The sequence below is a fragment of the Schistocerca serialis genome, chromosome 1 (assembly GCF_023864345.2).
Source record: "Schistocerca serialis cubense isolate TAMUIC-IGC-003099 chromosome 1, iqSchSeri2.2, whole genome shotgun sequence".
Taxonomy (NCBI): domain Eukaryota; kingdom Metazoa; phylum Arthropoda; class Insecta; order Orthoptera; family Acrididae; genus Schistocerca; species Schistocerca serialis.
Window position 1 is genome coordinate 703,957,642 of NC_064638.1, and position 8,920 is coordinate 703,966,561.

An 8,920-nucleotide genomic window follows, 5' to 3' on the forward strand; every position below is an offset into this window, starting at 1 on the left:
TCTAAAGATGTGACGTACAAAGGGGCAATAAAACAGATTAGTAAAAAAAATGATTAATGGCGCTATGCAGTTTACAGAATACGAACCACGTACTGAACATCAAAACAATGAGCCCTTAAGAGCCTTACTGGAATGGCTAAAAAGAGTAGCCTATTGTTCTGTCAACATTTTGGTTCAAATTCAAATGGCTCTGAGCACTATGGGACTTAACATCTCAGGTCATCAGTCCCCTAGAACTTAGAACTACTTAAACCTAACTAACCTAAGGACATCACACACATCCATGGCCGAGGCAGGATTCGAACCTGCGACCGTAGCGGTCGCGCGGTTCCAGACTGAAGCGCTTAGAACCGCTCGGTCACCAGCGGTCGCCTCAACATTTTGAATGAGTTAGTAAATAATATGATCACCAACACAGATCCCCAAGTTAACTGAGTCTCAGTAAGATCATCGGCCTGCAGTAATCCGAATGGACCCACAAGAGAATTGTCCAGCTGGTGGGATTGGGATGTCATCTGTGCTTCAGCAGATACCAGTATCTACATGACTATCTTCCTAGTTCTTGACAGCATTGGTGTGCAGACTGACGCTGGACCAACGCACCAAACGGTAAATTTCTAACAGCTCAGCGGCCAGAAAACGAGTTAGAACCGTTGATGATTTCAGAGTGTCAGATAAGACTGGTCAAAACAGATTGCTGAAGGCGCGGCTACGAACAAGATTATCGCTCGCTGGACTACTTTTCACTGTGTAGTCAGTCACAGATGGAGACCCTGCTTCAGGTAGGAACAGTACAAAAGTTTATTCAGTGCTGACAATAACTTGTGTGTAGATATCGGTGATGAGTGGTGCGAGATCGACTTCGACCATTCAAATATAAGTTAAACATAATAGAGGCAAAGAATTTCATTTATTGATAAGGCTCACTTTTGTTCAAAAATGGCTCTGAGCAGTATGGGACTTAACATCTGTGGTCATCAGTCCCCTAGAACTTAGAACTACTTAAACCTAACTAACCTAAGGACATCACACACATCCATGCCCGAGGCAGGATTCGAACCAGCGACCACAGCAGTCGCGCGGTTCCGGACTGAGCGCCTAGAACCGCTAGACCACCGCGGCCGGCTCTCACTTTTGTAATGCCTTATTGGAACATCTTAGTAAGCTAGCTTTTGCTTCAACTTACAGTGTTGTTCACATAGCTAGTTGGGTAATTTTTCAGTATGTTTACCTTTCCTTGCACCCTGAAACAAGCGCTGTCTCTAACAAGACGTGTGGGAGCCATAGGGAACAGAGAATTCTTATTTCAGAACGGCTTTGCAGAATACAAGCAGCTGCAGGTGCAGGCACGCCAAAGTACTGTTCTACATCTTACCGAGCGAGGTGGCGCAGTGGCACCACGCTGGACTCGCATTCACGACGACGACGGTTCAAATCCACTTCCGGCCACACGGATGTCGATTATCCTTGATTTCTCTACGTCGCTCCAGGCTAAAGCCGGGATGGTTCCTTTGGAAAGACGGGCGGCCGATTTTTTTATCACCTCCTTTCATAAACCGAGCTTGTGTTCCGTCTCTAATGACCTCACTGACAACGGGACGTTAAACTCTTATCTTCCTTCCTTCCTCTATACCGTAGTATGACACACACTTGTGTTTCTCCATATTGCCCATATAGCAGCAATATTCTTTCAATGACAGTAGGAAACTTTGCTCTGAGTGGGAAGTATTTTTCAGGCTGGGTTTACTTCGACAATTTCCCTAGGAGTAGTGATAGGGAACGCATTATCGTAACCAAGTTAGATACAAAGCCAACACCCACTACAGTAGCCGATTAGCTCCACTGATGATGAGAATTGAGAGAATGATGAGATAAAAGAAACTATTCAAATTGTTAGAGAGGAAGAAAATTTAATCGTTACTGGTGACTGGAAAATAGTAGGAGAACATGGACTGAGGAAAAAGGAACGAGAAATGATGCCGCCTCGTACAATTTTGCACAGAGAGCAATTTAATCATTGCTAATACTTGGTTTAAGAATAAGAAAGGGTGGTTGTATAGGTAGAAGAGACCTGGAGACCCGGTAGGTTTAAGATATGTTACATAATAGTACGACAGAGTTACCGAAATCAGATTTCAAACTGCAAAACATTTCCAGTGGCGGATGTGGACTACCATAATAATTTATTTGTTATGAACTGCAAATTAAAACTGACGTAATTGCAAAAAATATGAAATTAAGGAGATCGGAAAAGGATAAATTGAAAAACCACCGGTAGTGGAGAGTTGTAAAGAGGGCTGAAACAGAGGACGGAGACGATCGGGTGTCTTTGAGCGATGAAATAGTGAAAGCTCCAGAAGATCACACAGCCAAATACTAGGCTGAGTAGCAATCCTTGATAAGTAAGCAAAGAAGGAAAAGTTGAAAGGCGTAAGGAATATGGAGAGGGTCTACTGAAGGAAACAAGCTTGAAGACAATATTACACTAATAGAAGAGGATACAGATGAAGATGACATGAAAAATATGATGAGGTAAGAATTTACAGAACACTGGAAGACGTAAGTTGAAACGAGGCATTCGTACACGACACTCCCTCAGAATTATTATTGAGACCTTTGCGAGAGCCAATTATGATAAAACTATTCCACCTAGTGTGCAAGATGTCTGAGACTAGCGAAATGCTCTCGGACTTCAAGAAGAATGTTGTAATCTCAATTCCAGGGAAAGTAGGTGCTGGCACTTTAATAAGTCATAGTTCCAAAATAGTGAGACAAATCATTTACAGAAAAAAGAAAAAGATGAATAAAGCTGACCTCGGTGAGAATCAATTTGGATTCCCGAGAAATGTAACAAGATGTGAGGTAGATATTGACTCTATGACTTATCTTAAAAGATAGGTTAAAAAAAGGCAAACCTACTTTTATAGCATTTGTAGACTTAGAAAAAGCTTTTAACGATGTTAACTGGAATAGTCTCTTCGAAATTCTGAAGATAGTGGGGGTAAAGTACAGGGAGCGAAAGGCGTGCATAGAAACCAGGCGGCATGAAAGAGAAGCATTCGTTGAGAAAGGAGCTAGATAAGGTTTTAGCCTATCCCCATGTTAAGCGAACTGTACATTGAGCAAGCAGTAAAAGAAACCAAGGACATATTTGCGGAGAGAGTTGAAGTCCAGTAAGGAGAAATATAACTTTGAGTTTTGCTGATGACACAGTAATTCTGTCAGAGACAGCAAAAGGCTTGGAAGTTCAGTTGAACGGAAAAGAGTAATGGAATGGAGTCAAATTAAATTAGGTGATGCTGAAAAAATTTTATTAGGAAATGAGACGCTGAAGGTTGTAGACACGTTTTGCGATTTGGTGGGCAAAAATCTGACAATAGACGAAGTAGAGGATATGAAATGCAAACTGGCAATTTAAAAAAGAGGGAGAGAAAATTAGCCATGTGCTACAACGTCTCGGATGACAAGCAAAGAGGTCTTGCTATGAAAAAAAAAAAAAAAAAATAGCATCCCAGACCACCACTCTGGGCTGTCGGGCCGATAGGAGGCGACAGTCAGGTTGCTATCCCACCACAGGGGGCAACAGTCATCTTCGTATCCCACCACTATCTGGGGCGTCTCCAGACACTTCTTCGCTGGTCATTGGGGTTCAGTTCGAAGTGGGACTCATCACTGAATACAGTTCTACCCCAGTCTGAGAGACTCCAGGCCGGAGGCGTGTCTGGATAGACCCCGGACAGAGGTGGAAAACCAATCCGACTGTCGCCCGCCATACGGCTCGACAACCAGTATTGATGGCCTGGAGTGCTGTTTCATTTCATAGCCAGACCCCTTTGGTTGTCATCCGCCGCACCGTTACAGCACGGTGGTATGTCGACGGTATTCTACTCCCCCTTTTGTTACTTTTTGTGGCAAGCCATCCTAGACTTACATTTCAGCAAGACAATGTCCGCTGGCGCACGCTGAAAGATCTACTGATTGTCTAAGGCTACGGCCACACTTGCGTTTTTTGAAGCTGGACGCTCAGCGTCAAAAGACGCCACAGTTACAGACAGGCTGGAGAAGGCCGGTAGTGGCCACACACAGTGTCTTTTGCTGCCAACGTCCGATGGGAAGGCGCATCCTCAAGGTCAGACGCCAGTCGGATGGGCCTGCGGGGTGGAGGGGGGGCATTCCCTGCGTCCAAAGACGCTTCTCACATTGCGTTCCCATGTGAACTTAGTAGTAACTTTGCAGTGTGTCAACACAAAGTAGTGTGTGTAGTCAAGTGTTTCATTACAGTTTTTTCGATGTGTGAGATGGAAACGACTTTCAAAATGCGGATTATAAAAACAGACAAAAAAGAATAGACAGTTGGCTAGCTGTGACATCTAATGCTGTTGATGAAGGTTGGGACAACATGGACAAAGAAACAAAAGAAGTCTTAGGTAAGTGTAGTAAAAACATTTAATTTGGGTAGTATAAAAGATCAAAAATACAATAAAATATTTAAATTTTATAAAAGACATCTGGTGAATTACATTTGTTATATTAAGTAAGTACAACAAGTCACCATATATGCGCTTTATTGTAGAATATTAGAGGTGTCTTGTTATGCCAGAACTTTTTCACTCAGCGATGTTTGCATATCGATTTTGCCAGGGTACCGAACCTGCGGTAGAACAGAAATATTCAGCAAACTGATCTCTTGTGTGTGTGTTCCTTTCACGGTCCCTCTTGTCCCCTCGGCCGGAATGCTGTCCAAAGGATATGATGATGTGTCTTCAAAGTTGTACCCATCGTTTTCCAACACAGAGTTGTGCAGTACACAAGTAGCTTTAACAATGATGCCAACCAAATAGATATTGACGTCAATCGGACGGTGGAATATACGCCATTTATTGGCTAAAATACCCAATGTACATTCCACTTACCGCCTGGCAGTCGATAAACGGTAGTTAAAAATTCTTTTAATGTTAGTCATGTCCTTACCGGGGTCTGGTCTCAGGTTTCCACACAGACCAGATGTATCGTTTGGTAATTAAATTGTTAGAATAGAGTTTCTTGCCAAAATTAGTACTTTTCAGGATGTTTGAATCACCCTCGTGTCCAAAGGCCCCAACGTCTGTATATCTGAAGCAGTAATTTGCATCAGCTACTGCCATTAAAACTACTGAGAAATATTTCTTATAGTTAAAGTATTCACTACTCCATCCCCATGGATTGATCACGCTAATATGATTACCATCAATACATCCCATGCAATGTGGAAAATTGGCTTTTTTTTTTTTTTAAACTGTAAACTAATATTCAACCGATCTTCAGCAGTTAATTGTTTCATGTATTGGCCTTACATTGTTACCCAGATTGCTGAGCATGTCTCACGAATAATCTTTGAAATTTTTGAACGTCCAAGTAGAAACTGGACGTGTAGAGATCTGATGGAATTGCCAGTTGCTAGATACCTACAATGAAACATTGATAATGGGTTAAAAGTAAAACCAATATTTATATTAAGTGTTTTTTTTTTATTTTTTTAGGGAAGGATGTCAAAAAAGTGGAAGAGCATTAAGGATTGCTACTACAAAAATGTGAAAATGCACGAAGGAAAAGTGGCGATTCATTAAAATCCAGGAAACATTACATTTATCACAAACAGTGGTCATTTCTCCGATCTTTATGTGTAGAATGAGAGTGAGTATTCCATATTTATAATGTTCGTGCATTTTTAAGTTCCAGACCGAGCAATGCATGGCCACAAATTCTAAAATTTTACTATGGACAATTACAGTTTTCTCTTTTAACCACGGGACATCTGGGAATATGACTGTCGATCTAACAGAAAGTACGCAAAACGCTGGAAACAACACTGCACAACAAGAAGCAAGCACAACACCGGAAATACAACATACTACATCCAAGCCCCTTGCATAGCGCAAAGGGAGAAATAAAGTCCTTTTCCGAAGAAACGAAAACAGGATGAGTTTGAAAAAAAGTTGTTGGGCGTTTTGGAAACGAGTTTGCAACAATCACATCCAAAGGAACCTAGAACTAATGATCCATATTAAATGTTCTTACTTTCGCAAATGCCCCTTATTAAGAACTTTAGCCCAGCTTACAAGATGGATTTTCAATTGAAATATTGGTTCAGTCCTACACACATGCACAGCCGTCCAGAATTACATCTGAAAGTGACCAACAATCATCTCAGACCATAAGCAGCTCACCTACAATGATCTTCGAGGAAAAATCATAAGATTCAATCCTGTCCTTTTATGCATTGTAAACAAATAATACAATAAGTAATAAAACTTCACTTACCTCAAAGAGTAATGATAGTTTTTCTTCAGCCCTTATACAATCACGTAGTCGAGTTTTTCTTCCAGCAATAGGATTCGACACATGAGACAGTAGAGTTTCGTATGACTTAATATACATCCTGTAGTACTCAAAAAAACTTTTCAGGGTTTTCTTTAAGTTTGTTGTGTAGCACATTGAATGTTCCACTCTCTGATCTGTCCTCAATTATTGGATGAGTCCAAAAACGTCTTTTTTGTCTACGTCGTCTCCGTCGAATCAGTAACAATGCAGCACATATTATTAGTGCAGATTGTTTACTTAATACATTCATTTCTCAATGCTGCGATGTCACCCAGGCATGGCTTGAAACGCTACTGAGCCATATATGGCTACATTCACGTCTTTTGTCGCTAGGACGCGTTGCGCTGAAAGAAGCTATATACACGGTCGATTGTGGCCACAACTAGGCGACTTTTGAAGCTGCTTCTTTAAACGCTGAGCGTCCAGCTTCAAAAAACGCAAGTGTAGCCGAAGCCTTCGTATTTGCCACACCCTACCTTGGCCAGTAATGTCGCCGGATCTCTCCCCAACTGAGAACGTTTGGAGCATTATGGGCGGAGCCCGACAACCAGCTAGGGATTTTGTCGATCTAACGCGCCAATTGGACAGATTTTGGCACGATATCCCTCAGGAGAGCATCCAACAACTCTTTCAATCAATGTCAAGCCAAATAAATGCTTACACAAGGGCCAGAGGTGGGCCAACGCATTATTGATTTGTTCAATTTTTGAAGCTCTTTCTCTTGAATAAGTAATCGAGTTCGATTCCTTCTGAAGCATTTTCAACCGTTCCGCGCTCAAGCAAGTTGTACCGAGTTCCGTTGCATTAGATGTGTCTCGTTCACAATTCATAGAGTGATTATTATGTACTCTTTCAAATGGTTAAAATGGCTCTGAGCACTATGCGACTTAACTTCTGAGTTCATCAGTCGCCTAGAACTTAGAACTAATTAAACCTAACTAACCTAAGGACATTACACACATCCATGCCCGAGGCAGGATTCGAACCTGCGACCGTAGCGGTCGCTCGGTTCCAGACCGTAGCGCCTAGAACTGCACGGCCACTCCAGCCGGCTGTACTCTTTCGAATAGTCCTGTTCTCGCTTACTATAAAAATGCGGTAGAGTGTAGCAAGGTTAACTATAGTAACTTTACATTCAGGTGTGTGTGTGGGGGGGAGGGGGGGGGCGGAAGCGGGGGGGGGGGGGGGGGGGTCACCCGGTGGGTTTGTCGTCATCAATGAGTAAATTACTACTTTCCCCTCTTATGGGAACATTTTTTCTTTAAGAGACGAAACTAACAATGTGATAATTTACAAATGATACAGCACAGCAATCAGTTGTCCTTTTTTTGCAGAGAGTTGAAAGAACTGTGACAGAGGCCTGAACAACAGGGAACGGACATGCATTGCTACTACGTTGTCACTAACCGAAATCTAGATTTGCCAAATAAAACCTGCAAAAATGGCCGACTGATTAATGTTTTCCATCATTTATATATCGTATCACAGTCGCTGAGTGCACCCACATTCCTAATGGAAGGTAACCTAATGTCCTAGTTGTTATTAACCAGTATGCTTCAGAACAGCTGTAAAAAACGTGAAAAATATGTGGAGAAAGGACATCCAGTAAATAAAGCATCAATTCACAGATTACATCAAGTGCAGTTAATTCTCTTAAAGTGATGTGTAATAGATTTCCAGCCTTTTCCAATCATCAAATAGCTCAAACTCATTATTATCTGCAAAACAAACACAGTTTCTGTAGGCACGGATAAAGTATATACCACATGCTGGAAAACTAACTGTAGCTCAGAATGGCCTGGTATTAATAACAACATCGCTCACTGAAGATGCTACAACGAGATGAAACTCCACTTATTACATCCTTCACCGTTTAGAATAACTGCTGGATGCTGTGAACACAACTGTAGCAGTTATAAATGAAGACTTTATAATTTTTTGGGTGCTTCACTTTTTTGTCCGTGTGTATCATCACATACACAACACTAAAACATATAAATAGTCTTTGAATTTTAAAAATAACTAAACCATATATAGAGAATGTACTTTCCGAGCTTCAGTATTCGCATAATCCTTGACAATTTCACCCTAATTTCAATTTAGTTTACAGGAGGGCCCAGTTAAACAAGTGAGTCTGAAGCGCACAGAAGTCTGTCACTCAAGTAAAATGAATCTGTTGCTCATGTTTATATGTGTTGCCCATGTTTCTATGTAGCATAAAATTAGTATTACAGTAGCTTCGAATGCAACCATCCAATCCCTAGGTAGGGACACCTCTGTGTTTCATAGGTGTCTTCAAGAAAACAGAAAATGAAATTTCCCTTGTGTGGTCTAGTGTAAACCACTTTGTCTTACTGCATTTGTATATAGCACGTGGAAAAAGGAAATACGTTCTCGTGGTCTGTAAGTGAGACGCGTGATGGAAGTAACAGAATTGTTACTGTCAGACGAGAGCACATGTTCTGCGTTTCCAACTGACATTCTGCTGACGTAGTATCAACAGATGCCTCACAGTGTACGTATTAAATGGTGCGGCAAATGGGAACTTACTCCAAAGTTG

General features: G+C 41.5%; 1 long non-coding RNA gene across 1 annotated transcript; it reads left to right on the top strand.

Annotated features, from left to right (window-relative positions):
- The first annotated feature begins 4,207 nt into the window (after window positions 1-4,207).
- LOC126458076 (uncharacterized) lies at window positions 4,208-6,211 on the top strand. Its single transcript, XR_007585571.1, has 3 exons — window positions 4,208-4,427; window positions 5,520-5,673; window positions 5,771-6,211. It is a non-coding gene; the product is annotated as an uncharacterized LOC126458076 (long non-coding RNA).
- Window positions 6,212-8,920: the final 2,709 nt, after the last annotated feature.